The 14540-nt window shown below is 45.0% G+C and overlaps 1 pseudogene across 1 annotated transcript in view; it reads right to left on the reverse strand.

Moving 5' to 3' along the window:
• LOC308307816 (vang-like protein 1) overlaps positions 1 to 10512 on the reverse strand; it is a 37859-nt pseudogene extending 27347 nt beyond the window's left edge. Inside the window, exons 1-2 of the transcript in view lie at positions 10442 to 10512; positions 6708 to 6877 (exon numbers count right to left, since the gene is read on the reverse strand). The product of the transcript in view is annotated as a vang-like protein 1 (transcript). The remainder of the gene's footprint in view (positions 1 to 6707; positions 6878 to 10441) is intronic.
• Positions 10513 to 14540: the final 4028 nt, after the last annotated feature.

The raw sequence follows: 14540 nt of genomic DNA on the forward strand, positions 1-14540 counted from the left end.
GCTATTTTTCAATAGTTAAAGCATAAAATAACGATACACAAAATGTGTACCGGTTCTAAATGGGTTAATAAAGAGCTGGAGAGACATGGAGACCTACCGGTATAGCTATGATTACTATCAGCATATGGATCTATTTAACTGGCACTAAAAGTGTTGATCAACGACAACTACTTTTTAAATGTCTACAAGCTCACAGCGCGTTCGATTAACTGTTGCACCCTTAATCTGAAGTGATAATGAGAGAGAGAGAGAGAGAAAGAGAGAGGGATAGAGAGACGTAGAGAGTTAGAGAGATGGGACATTGAGAGAGATATGGAGAAAAAGAAAGAACTTTCTGTCCAGCAGAGTGAATATGGATTATTTTAAGGCCTGTAACGCCATCACAAACCACATCAGAGCCTGGCTAACATGTGACCCCCAAAAGACAGTGACTAAGGCCCATTGTTCTGGGTGGAGAGTGGCAAACACAAAAGGAATGTGTGTGTGTGTGTGTGTGTGTGTGTGTGTGTGTGTGTGTGTGTGTGTGTGTGTGTGTGTGTGTGTGTGTGTGTGTGTGTGTGTGTGTGTGTGTGTGTGTGTGTGTGTGTGTGTGTGTGTGCGTGCGTGCGTGCGTGCGCGCGCGCGCGCGCGCGTGCGTGCGTGCGTGCGTGCGTGCGTGCGTGCGCGCGTGTGCACGTGTACGTGTGTGTGCATGTGCACGCTTTTATGTTCATTATAAAAAAAAGCATTAGGCAAAAGAATCAATGGCATGCATCTAAAATGCCTAGCAAGTTTCCTCCTGTTTTCCATGGAGAAAAGATTCCCGTGGAGAAATACCATGCTGGTTAAAATAGAATTAAAAAAAGAGAATAAAAGAGTGTGTCGACAAGCTGAATGCAGACCGTAGTAAAAAGACAAATCTCAATGTTCATTATGCCAGCTATTGAGAGACTTCACATTTTAGAAAGGCAAGGCGCCGGCGGCCCCACTCTGGCGTTATCATCAAATCCAATAATAATGCACATGCCTTGTTTGCTACCGTCAACAGGGTAACAAAACCTCAAGTGTCAGCAGCCTCTGAACTTCTATCTATCAGGGCCTGCAATGAATTTGCTTCCTTATTCACTGACCGATCCCTGTATCTGTATGTCTGCCCATGTCCCTTTTACACCCATATATGGAGATCTCTGTACTGTCTGTCCTTGTCCCTTTTATGCCCATATATAGAGATCCCTGATGTCATAAGTATTACATGTATACCCATATATGGGCATATCAGTCAGATCGGTGGTTCTGGACAACAACCTATCCCAGTGGTTCTCAAAGTGGATTCCAGCGACTTTGTGGGTTCCTTTATGGGGGTCTAAATTCACCCATACAAAGTCTGTAACTATCAGTTTACAAATGGAACCCTAATGGGTCCATTTGGTTCCATTTGTATACTGTCAGAGTTAAGCAGGGGAGACCTTGAAATGTAAAGGTTTGAGAAACACTGACCTACCCAAACGACTCGATGCCGGGCACCGCACGCTCTCGAGTTCTCGACTACGTGCGTGCCGAGTTTGAAGTAATTCGTTCAGACTCACATTTATCGTAAGATACCATGACACCATTTTCTTGGAGGACCATCGTACGACAAAGTATAAAAATCAGGCTTCCAGCCAGTCTATGAGTCTTTGTCCATGTAAGACACACACTAGTGTTGGCATCTTGTAGAAACCAAAGCTACAACCTTGAGGCACTAAAGTCATGATGTCTCAGTCTAACTATACAGATGGGGTGGGGGGGGGGGGGGGGGCATGAATAGTCTCACCGTTCTAGGGCTGGAGCATGACTCACACACACCAAAACCACACACACACACATACAGTTTGTGTGTGTGCGCGCGCGCACACACACACACACACACACACACACACACACACACACACACACACACACACACACACACACACACACACACACACACACACACACACACACACACACACACACACACAGATCTATATTATATACCCTTATGTCACGGGCGTGTGCATAAACATGGCGGATTATCCATATCAGCTTCCGTCAGAGTGGCGTTTGGCTGTATACGAGGGCTAATCTCCGTCTGTGAGAATTCCTCTGCACCGGAGCCTATTAAGGGGTTGCCCAGCGCTCACAAAGAGCTGCTCTTAAAAAGCACCGGCCGGGGTGAGCCGGTGCTCGTACAGGGGCGTCAATTGGGTATGGCAGGGGTATGCAGCTGCCATACCCTGGGTCCAGGGGGGAAAATAAAAGTTACTTTTAAATATAAATCTATGAATGTCTTTTTGTCTATCTGCGCTGGTTATTATGTTGTTAAATTACAGTAAAATAACTACAAATGCCAAATTTAACAAAATGGTCACTTTAACAAGGTTTTATGATTATATTCTCCAGAGTTGTATTCTTCCCAGCTTGACAAAATGGTATATTCCCAGATTCCGCAGGTCAGCTGCACAGGTGCAATGCATTATTGTTAATTGTGGCACGTTTACTAACATGCTAAGTTTAGCTGCACTCGAACAACCATTCCAGGCTGCCATATCAAGCCCAAGAAACCGTAGAAACCTGTGTAAAAAACTGAAAAAATAGTTTTTTTCAGACATTGTGAAAATAGCAGATCTACATGCTCACAACGCCTCGAACCGTGTTATACAAAATGTAATGCCTCTTTTCCATGAGGACTCGCATCTTTGCCATACCCCAGCTTTTGCCGAACTGACGCCACGGTGCTCGTAGCGGTGTACCATTTGGACACATTTGTCTGGAGGGCTCATGTAATACCACGCCAGATTACCTTACCGCCACAGACAATGGACATTAGTTACAAGCTGACAATCACATGACAGCATGGAATGCTGTTAACACGACCAGAGGGCGACACACACACACGGAGAAAGCAAAATATGTCAGATGGCGATTTTACGAAAAACACCGGCGGTTTTGCATGAAATACGCTTGCACCCATGAACCTTGTAATGTTCATATTTCATGTTTTTATTATTTCGTTTTTATCATCGTTTCATATCATCAAAAATGAATGCCTAGAATATGAATATGAATGAATACTTAGGTATGACAGTATCATGCGAGTATCTTGAGTATCTTGTGACCTTGTACAGTATCTGTTATTGTGATAATAAAAAATAAAAAAGTCTCCACACTAGTGGTGCGCGGGCCGACCCGGTGCCCCCACCCGCCCGCCAACCCGCCCCGCATGCGGGTGGGTGGGTCAAGGTTTTCAGACTCAATTGGCGGGCGGCGGGCGGGCGGGTTATCACCACTCTCATGTGCAAAAAATAAATAAGAATAATCACCTGTTCTTATTTGCCTTTTATTCTTAATAAGAGTAGGCCTATAAGAATAAGAATACAACGTTTGAATAGCACGAGGGAGCGAGTTTTAAAATGCGCCAGAGAGGAGCGAGGTTTCTCCTCCGCTCCTTGGTGCGAGGACCGTCCCGCTCCTGTTGGGGCCGCGAACCTCATTTTGCCAACATTTGACACAACGTGAGGTCGTGAGCACAGCAGAGAGAAGATGCACAAACAATTCAACGCGTGTCGTTGATCAGGATTTCACTTATATGTCTCTCATCCACACAAGTCCGTTTATAAATACTTTGTGTCGGTTAAGTTATATAACCAGCCAGTCAACGAAACACAACTTTCGCAAGTGAGAAGGATTTTTTGACTGAATGAACCAACCACGCTCACCTCGAGTCGAGTCGCTCCCTTCTCTCCAATCTGGTGATTAATCAATAACCAACAGGATTTAATATTGTCCGTCTTTTGCTGTCTGTTTAAAGTGCGAGCAGTGTTGCAGCGCTGATTCAATGTTTGGGGGGTCGCTCTTCTAGAGACGTCCCGCGAAAGTCGTTCAACACCTACAGGTCTATTGATATGGATATAGGCTTGTTTCTTTGTTAAAACACCCTGTTGCGAGACCTCAGCTCAGAAAAGGTATGGGTCGTCGCACGGCAACTCTGATGTGCGAGGCGCTGTATAAATATGATTGACATAAAACCTGAAACGCCATTCTCACCCCGACGATGCCCCAGAGAGAATGAACGTCTTTGAATGAATGTCTTTTAGGCTAAACGCCAATTTGAACACCACGTTTGTTTATTTAGCCCATGACAATATTGTGCTACTGTAAACCTTTCTGTAAAGCGACTTTGGGTACTTAGAAGAGCCGTATATAAAGATGAGCTATTGTGGAGATGATATACCATCTTTTTTTTAAATGCGGGTTGCGGGGCGGGCGGATTTGTTGATTTGTATATTGTTCTGCGGCGAGGGTGCGGGCGGGTTACGTTCCGTGCGGGCTGTGGGTCGTGCGGGTTATGAAAAAAACATGACCCGCGCAACACTACTCCACACCTATAATGTCCAAAATAGGGATACCAGGTTGAAAGTGGATAAGTCTTTATGTGGAATGTATTAACATTTTACCATTGACAATTATTAACAAAAATAGCTTGCAAATAAATAATAATAACTACATTGGATGCACTGCACACAGAACACAGGTTATTTTTTAATTTCCTGTAAAGTAATGGCTTTGGACAAACAAGGTTTCTGCCAAAAGGGACAATATGCACATGTAATGATAAAATACTCTCCTTCCTCCATGGCATACATAGAGGATCAAAGTTGCCCACCCCTGCTCTAGGGAAGTCAAGTAGGTCAAAGAGTCGGTGTCGGCAGCCCAAGGCAGAACAATATATGTCACCCATTCCCTTTCTCTCCTCTCACTCTCTGTGTGGTTGACTAGTACATCTGACTGATCTTAAACTCTCACTATCTTTCATTTTACTGGAGCAATTAATTTATCTCCCCCTCTCTGTACCCGGCCGATCTACAAGGCGTTGTGTGCTTGTAGATCGGCTGTTTTCACTAGTTTAGTACAGTTTTTAGATGATAAATACAAAACGAACGGTTTTGGACATACAAGGTTTCCACCCGACAACGACGATATGCTATAAATATAAGGTGCTGCGAGTGAAAATTGTAATGTAGGGGTGCCTCGGATTAAAAGAATATTTATGGGGTGCCCTGAGACAAAAAATGTTTGGGAACCCCTGCTCTACAGTTTATTTGGTGGGGCTTATGTTCCATTCACAGTCATAGAATTGAGCATTTTTTTATTTTTTTTTGTTTTTTTGTTTTGCAACCCATTTTTCTCACCCGGTGACTACCTAACCTGTAGTCCTGGTTTCCGCTCTCCCCCTGCCGCGCCAGGGGACGTTGGGGAGCACCCAGCTGGCTAGGGGGAGGTAGTATAGAAACCAGGACTACTGCATGTTTTTGTGTGAGGGCCTATGCCCAAGGAGACACGGGGAGAACATGCAAACTCACCACAGAAAGGCCCCATAGAATTGAGCATGTGCCCCCCCCCCCCCCCCCCCCCACATTTTTTTTCTTCTAACGTAACCATCCTTTTCAATGAACTCTGCCACTGAGCTAGAAAGTCACAGGGGGACATACAGAATGCAAACACACACGCGCGTGTGTGCACACACTGGATTGCGGCGGTGCAGCCTTCACAAATCCACGCAGGCCTAAAAGAGAGATCAAAACCCGTTGACCTATATGGTCCCTTGTCACCATAGTGATTATGGTCTTGTAGCGATGGCGATTAGCAGCCAGCTGTGTATATATCAGTTTAGAAGGCCACGAGTTCAGATGGCTCAGCGCGTCCTGGGACTGACCCTAAAGAAATGGGATTACTTGACGTGACGTTCAAAAGGCACATGAAAAGTGGAACCCCCCCGTTCGTGGGTACATTTTTTACACTCCCAGAGTTACATTAACACTCCTCCTGCATGTTCTATATCAGGGGTCTTCAATGTTTTCAGGCCAAGGACCCCTTAGTTGAGAGAGAGATGGAGCAGGGACCCCCCACAACCTTTTCATAGATTCCATATAGTTTCATTGTTTGACAGCACAATCATCAGTGCATTTTGGATTCATGTCAATTTGTGTTTTCGGATGACACTTGAACCGTCAATACTTAATAAACTTGACCTTTCACTCTGTACTTAGTCTGCTCTTTTTACCCTCTACACCAAACCTCTTACCTCTTTGCCGAAAATAGCCGATCTACAAGCTCACAATGCCTCGCAGTGCGAGGCGTTGTGAGCTTGTAGATCTGCTTTTTCTTTTTTTTTTTTTTTTTTTTTTATCTGCTATTTCAAAATAGCAGATCTACAAGCTCGCAGCGCGGCACTCGGTGCCGCGCTGTGAGCTTGTATATCTGCTATTTTTCAATAGTTAAAGCATAACATTTTCTGTGTGGAGTTTGCATGTTCTCCCCGTGTCCCCTAGGGTTGATACCCTCACAAACACATGCAGTAATCCTGGTCTCTATAATGCCCCCCCCTGGCCAGCCGGGGCGCTTGATGGAGGGGAAAGGAACTGGTTGGAATATCCTTCCACGCGCTACGTCCTCCCTGGGAAATCCCCCCTGTCAGGTGAAAAGAAACAACTTGGACTACTCATGCATTGAAGGAAGCATGAGGTCAGTCCGTTGTCTCCCCAGGCGCAGCAGAGGGAGAGCAGAGCCCAGGATTACATAGGCAATTGACACTGGGTGAAAATGGGTTGCAAAATCGTGGGATAAAAAAAAGAAAAAAAGAAGAAAAAAGCATAAAATAACGATACACAATAAGGTGTACCCGTTCTGAATGGGTAAACAGGTTCTACCTGAGTGTCGTCCCCCTGCTCTGCCGGGGGGGTGGGCTCTCCTGGCAGGGGCTCCCCGTTCTGGACGGGGGACTCCTGGGAGGGGGTGTCCGGGGGGTTGATGACCACAGACCTCTCCGACCGACTGCTGTCCTTACTGCTGCTGGCCGTGCCTCTCGCGACTCCGGTCCCTGCGAGCGAGCGCACCCACACAGACGCGCGAGCGCACGCAGGCACGCACGCAGGCACGCACGCACGCACACACACACACACACACACGCACACACACACACATGGAATAAAACAGTGGTTCTCAACCTGTGGGTCGGGACCCGCAGGGAGGGAGGTCCCCAAATTATTTTGGTGGGTCCCCAGATGATTAACTTAATGTTCAACATTGTTTTCTTCCTCAACAGTAAACAAACCAGCATAAAGTTGAAGTGTATATAGAGGGTATATGCACATTTCTAAAGTGACAATTTAAGGACTTTTTAACACCTCTAAAATGACAAATTAAACATTGGCCAAATTGTCAAATATTAGAGGCAGAAATTGTGAAAATAGCCGATCTTGCGAGGCGTTGTGAGCATGTAGATCGGCTATTTTCACAATTCTCTCTGTGTGTGTGTGTGTGTGTGTGTGTGTGTGTGTGTGTGTGTGTGTGTGTGTGTGTGTGTGTGTGTGTGTTTTCACAATAGAACCGTGTTATACAAAATGTAATGCCTCAACTCTTAGTGCTCGTGGGGTGGAGGAGGGGTCCCCAGTTGAGGACAGTGACGATATTTACACCCCATATTATGTTGGTGTGCCCATGGATTCTTGGGACATGAAAAGTGTGCCCATGCAGAAAAAAGGTTGAGAAACACTGGACTACATCATATTAATGACATTATTTCATTATTTATACATTATATCCAAGGCAAGTGATACATGGAAGTACATGTGGAACACATTTACAGGATCAGCTCATAGACAGGCACACATTACACTCAGTGCCACACACACACACACACACACACACACACACACACACACACACACACACACACACACACACACACACACACACACACACACACACACACACACACAGGTTTGCAATTACTACTTTGTGGGGACATTACACTAGTCTACTATATTTGTGGGGACATTCCATTCATTTTTAACCCTAACCCTAACCCTTAACCTAACCCCTAAACACCTTGTGGGACACTAAAATGTGTCCCCACAAGGTTTTTTTCTCCGATTGTACTATCTTTGTGGGGACATGAGGTCCCCACAAAGTAGTAATTCCCTGTCCGCACGCACGCACGCACGCACGCACGCACGCACGCACGCACGCACGCACGCACGCACGCACCCACGCACACACACACACACACACACACACACACACACACACACACACACACACACACAGTGTACAGCAGTGGTTCCCAAAGTTTTTAGCTCGAGACCCAAAGGAGAAATTACATGTTTGCCCGGGACCCAAATTCGTGAAAATAGCAGATCTACACCACATTCTAATTTTCTTTTATTTATTCGTGAAATTACTTACTTATCATTAAAATTCATTTTTTTTTATTCGTGAAATGTTTAGTCTTTGTGAAGGTTTTTGCAAAATGTCCGTGACCCATAAATGGGACCCGGTGTTTGGGAACCAGTGGTGTACAGCACAAACACTACACATCATGTTAGTACACACTAGGGCGTTCACCAAATATTAGAATATTCGAATATCAAAGTCACTATTCGACGTTGTTCACTGAAGTCGAATATTTTCTTTTTTTTTTTATCTCTCTTTAACAAATATATAGTTTATAAAGCTTGGCTAGATAAGAAGTCATAAGAATGAGTTGTCAATGCCCCTGGTAGATGAATTTGTTAATTCTCTATACCAGGGGTTCTCAAACCTTTTTAGGCCGTGACCCCCAAAATAAACATATTTGAACTGGGGACCCCCACTCTGACAAGCACCTGGAATTGTAGGTATTACATTTAATGTGACTCGGTTCCACAGATAAATATTGTGAAAATAGCAGATCTACATGCTCACAACGCCTCGCGTTGCGAGGCGTTGTGAGCATGTAGATCGGCTATTTTCACAATGTCCGCCTTTTGCTTACTTAATATTTGACAGTTTGGCCAGTCCTGTCGAATATGCGACTATTCGAATACTTTGAGGTCGAATAATTCGAATACCTAAAAATCACTATTCGTGAATGCCCTAGTGCACACAGGCATACAGGTACAGTACATGCGCACTCCGTTCCTCTCTGGTGCCTCGCACACCTCATGAACGTGTGCTCGGTTGCACTGCGATGGCATGACGTGTGCACAAACACTCACGCAGGGGCGTCACAAGGGGTAGGAAAGTGGGACTGAGTTACTGGGGCCCAAGGTGGAGGGGCCCTAATAACTTTAGCTATTGAAAAATAGCAGATATACAAGCTCACAGCGCGGCACCGAGTGCCGCGCTGCGAGCTTGTAGATCTGCTATTTTTGAAAAGTTGTGAAAAAGTGTGAAAATCTTTGAATATATGTATTTTTTAAGCGAACATTTCTAACTCAAATTTTGCTTCTGGGGGTCCCTGGAACTAAATATGTTGAGATCGGGGTCCGTGGCCAAATACATATCATCTTGGGGGTCCTTGACATAGGTTTCTTGCACACATTTCACGATTTTTCAAAAATAGCAGATATACAAGCTCGCAGCGCGGCACTCGGTGCCGCGCTGTGAGCTTGTATATCTGCTATTTTTCAATAGTTAACATTCATGGGGGGCCCGCAGTCAATCCTTGTACCCAGGGCCCAGAATTTGGTGTGACACCCCTGCACTCACGCCAACCAGAGAGAAGGGTAGGACGGTGGCACAATGAATATGAGATGGAGACGAGGACGAGAATTACTATCTCATTTGCTGAATAGGCCCGGACAATCAGTGAAATGGGTTAGAGCTAGAGGCAGTCAGCTGCGACGACCCTAATCCACAAGCTTTACCCATCTCTGAATCTCTCGCATTCTCGCTCTGTCATTCTCCCTCTCTTCCTCCCTCCCTCTCTCTCTCTCTCTCTCTCTCTCTCTCTCTGGGTCTCTCTCTCCAATTGTTTGTTTTCCCACGCCGACACGACATGTGGTTTGCTTTAACGGAAAACAAACAAACAGACACAAACTCCATTCGAAGAGCAGCCGGGCAGACATAAAAGCAAGCCTTTCGGCAAGGTCCACAGTCCGCACCACTGTCCCCGAATGCACTCCCGGCCGGGGATGGAGAGAAATCCCACGCAATAAGCAGCGGCTAAACCTCACACCAGATTGATGGCCATGTGTGACAGATAACCGTATTACTAAATGCATGCAGCATGGCTCAGGAGGTAGAGCGGCCGCTTGGGAAGTGGAAGGTTCCCAGTTCGATCCCGGGCTCCCTCAGAGTCACTGTCGAAGTGTCCTTGAGCAAGACACCAAACCCCTAATTGCTCCCGATGAGCAGGTTGGTGCCTTGGATGGTTCCCTCCGCCATCGGTGTATGAATGTGTGTGTGTGAATGGGTGAATGTAATGCACGATCATTGCAAAGCGCCTTGGATGAAGGCACTATATAAATGCACCATTTACTCTATTACCATTTATGCATACAGTGACGAACGGACACAACAGATCGATGTCTAGAAAAAGGGTGAGATGAGCGAGACTGTAGGAACACAAGACAGACAAGACAGGTGGACAGAACAAAAAAGAAAAAACGCTGAAACATACCCATGTCTGTTTGATTTCCCGGAGCGGCTGGAGTGATAGGAGTAGCCCGAGTGGGTGGACTCAGTGTCCATTCCAATGCAGCTCTAACCCCGCGGCGGCTGGCCGGGTGGGTTAGGGGATGGGGGGGCAGTGTGTGGTGGTGGTTGCACAGAGAGGATCAGAGGGTAGATGGTGTCAGACGCGAGAGGCGGTCGCTGTGGTCAATGGCCTCGTTGAGGACTTCATATAATCTGGAGTGGCTGACAGCTAAACCAGGAGAGCTGCTTTTGGTAGCGCACCTTGACCTAAAAGAGAAAGAGGGGGAAAGAGAGAGAGAGAGATAGAGGGGGAAAGAGAGAGAGGGGGAAAGAGAGAGAGGGGGGGAGGAAGAGATACCATGCATGAAAGAGTTTCCATTATAGCTCTGCATTAAAGCTAGCTATATACAGTAGCTAACAAATAATGCAGCAGATGTACTGGACTACTAGCCTACTGTTTGTTCCAGCAGGTTCTTGGCTATATTTATCTTCGCACTACTATGGCCTATATCAGGGGTGGGCAACGTTGATGATGGTGAGGGCCACTATATTTCCACCTTCACTCCAGAGGGCCACAATGCATATCGCTACGTACTACTTTGTCATTCTAGTATCTCATACAAAATAAGCAAAAAATAGCAGATCTACAAGCTCAAAACGCATCGCGCTGCGATGCGTTTTGAGACTCTAGATTGGCTATTTTTTGCTTCTTTTGCATTGGAATCCTGACACATTTAATCATATACTCATGTTAACTTTATGAACTTGAACACAAATACATTGGATATAAAAAAATACATTTTATTAGTCCTATACTAGTCATTAAGCTACTAATATAGACTGAAGGAATTAAAGCAGGTCATGTTTGGAATTATAACAGCTGAAATCAATAATATATCAGTATTCCGGTATTAACCTGCGGGTCGCATTAAGTGAAGGTGGGGGCCGCATGTGGCCCCCCGGGCCGCCAGTTGCCCATGTGGCCTATATGATGAAGGCCTGTGCCAAACGCTGACTATTCAGCACGCTACCACAGTGACGGAGTGAGTGTTATTAGGTCATTATAGGAGGTAGAAAGGTTTCACTCTGATTTCAATTGTTTTGTCTTTTTTGTTTTGTGTTTTGTTTTTTTAATAGATTGGTATGCAGTATTATTTTAGATTGGATATTTTTCGCAAAAAGCAAATAAATAATAATAGGGTTTAATATCGTCGCTGTCGGGTGAAAACCGTGTATGTCCAAAACCGTTCGTTTTGCATTATTCATTTTAAAAATTATTGAAACGAGTGAAAACAGCAGATCTACAAGCACACAAGTGTGCTTGTAGTGTGCTTGTAGATCTGCTGTTTTCACTACTTTTGTGCGACAGCCTTGTACGATGAAGCAGGGCTTTACTTTGCGAAAGAACGTACACTTTTGAAACTTGGAGATACGAGGTTTCCGCCTGACAACGACGATATAAGAGATTAAAACACATGTATTTCATTATGACAAGAGAACAGGTGACACGTAGGTCTGGGCTATACAGAGTCAAACAACATCATCAACAATATTTGTGACCTCACCAAATACAAGTATCCATATTGGGATGATATTGTGAGGTTTGGCTATTGGTGCTTTCACAAAAGACAATACTTATACATCATATCACGATTACAATATCCAAAATCCCAGACCATCTAGTCCAGGGGTGGGCAATAATTTTTTCCATGGGGCCACATGAACAACAAAAAATATTGTGGAGGGCCGAGCCAAAAGGCAGTGCTCCCCGCAAGATGTGCTCCACGCAAACTAAACACACGGCTTTACCTTGGACTTCAGTAAATAAATATTTAGCAGTCCAATTTTTGTTGAAAACCTGCATTCGGCATCGACTTTTCTTTTTTTTGGCCACTTTTTTATGGGTACGGTAAGGCAGGCCGTGAATAAAGAAATTCAAAATAAAAGCAATGCAGCTTTAGTCCATGCATGAGGTAAAATTAGAAAATGTGTTTATTTTGAAATTTGCCATTAACCCTACACGGGCCGGTCAGAGTGAACCAAAGGGCCGTATACGGCCCCCGGGCCATACAATGCCCAGGTCTGATCTAGTCCCATAACATGATGCCTGTACAATATATATTGCCCAGCCACTAGTATCCCAGCTCCTCTCACCTCACACCTGACTGACAGGCCTGTCAGAGGATGAGCGGGTACACCACACAAGAGTATCAATCATTATTACATTTTACAGGACAGGCAGGTTTATCCAACGTTGTGTAACTGGAAGACGTACACACAAAGAGCGCCTTGGAAAGAGTAATTGAGGTGAGCGTCACATATTTAGAGAGCCTGCTATCTGCAACCAGACAGCCTTGGCTTGGTCTTCATGGGAGGAAAAAGTGAATTCACCAATTTCCTCCTCCAGAGCGATAATGCCTAATTAATGCTCCGTTATACAGTGGTTCTCAGCCTTTTCAGGTCGCGACACCCCAAAATAATCATATTTGAACTGGGGACCCCCAACCCTGGCAAAAACTTGGAATTGTAGGAATTGTAGGCGTTTAGTTTGACTCAGTTTCACAGACAAATGTTGTGAAAATAGCAGTAGATCGCCTATTTTCACAATTTGACAATTTGGTCAATATTTGAGCAGTTTTTACAGTATAATTTGTTGGTTACTTTTGATGCAGTAATGCTCTTTTTTTTAGGTACAAAAAAGCTCTTAAAGGTATATATTGGGCTTAATGTATGCCGTGTGCGTCTTACAGATCTCTTGGTGGCCCACCAAGTGTGACTGCTAATTTTAGTCAACATTCGCCAATCTGTAGTCAGTGTTAGTCCCCGTTGCAGTTGTCCGGACAACCACCTGTCAATCATCACCCCTAGTCTCAGTCTCGTTTGACTAACAGGCATTATGCTAATATCGGGGTCCTGTTAGAACCCGTTCATTATCTCTCTATAACCGATGGTGTGTGTGAACGCCAAAATAGCTCATTCAGCATATGGAGCCGGGCTCCACACAGAGTATGGTAATGATTCTTTACGCACTGTCTGTGGTTACCGGAAAATGATGCATTGTGGTTGACTTCCATTAGGATAATGCGAGAGTGGGTCGAGGCACTCTTCGTTCCTTCCTTTCGAAGTAGTCGCCATGGGATTCAGGGTTTTCCACAAATTGGACACACGGATTTATCATTTGGACTATTAAGGCTGACAGCACTGTAATGTTTTCGGATATTATACGACAACATTATGAATGATGTAGGATCACCGCCACTGTCAAGCATGATGTCTTGTCTGTCACATAAGAACACGAGTGGACACCTACTCTTATAAGTGTGCATGTGTGGCACTACCACATATTACGATAAGACTAAAAAAGACACTATACCATACAGATCCAGCAGCAAAAGGAAATAACAAACTAATACGTGGCATCAGCCCTTACTGAGCAATACAGTAGCAAATGTTACCCACAAGCTGAGAGGATCAAACCTCGAACGTGGCAGCACACTCAAAGTCGATTCCAGGGACTTGCGGGTTCCTTTATGGGGGTCTAAATTGACCCATACAAGTCTGTAACTCTGACATTGTACAAATGGAACCAAATAGACCCATTGGACCCATTAGGGTCCATTTGGGTCCCATTAGGGTCCATTAGGGTCCATTTGGTTCCATTTGTACACTGTTTGTACACTGAGTTAAGGGGAGACCTTAAAATGTAAAGGTTTGAGAAACACTGCACTACAACACGCATGCAGGACATTAGCAAGTAATGGACTCGAACAGACTACTCAGTAGTACAGTACATCAAAGCTGATGTCGAGACATCACATTTTAACACCAGCCAGACGCAGAGAGAGAGAGAGAGATACGGAGAGAGAGAGAGAGAGAGAGAGAGAGAGAGAGAGAGAGAGACGGAGAGAGACGAGAGAGAGAGAGAGAGAGAGAGAGAGCGTCATCTCTCATCCCTAACCCACATCTGGAGCGTCCACTGTTGCCGTGGCAACACAGGAGGCAGGCGGCCCCTTCTAGCAGCAACGATCAATCAGCCCCTGCTGAGAGTAAATGTGTGTGATATCCACGTATCTCCATATTCC

Source organism: Nannobrachium achirus (genome assembly GCF_963921795.1).
Source record: "Nannobrachium achirus genome assembly, chromosome: 22".
NCBI classification, from domain to species: domain Eukaryota; kingdom Metazoa; phylum Chordata; class Actinopteri; order Myctophiformes; family Myctophidae; genus Nannobrachium; species Nannobrachium achirus.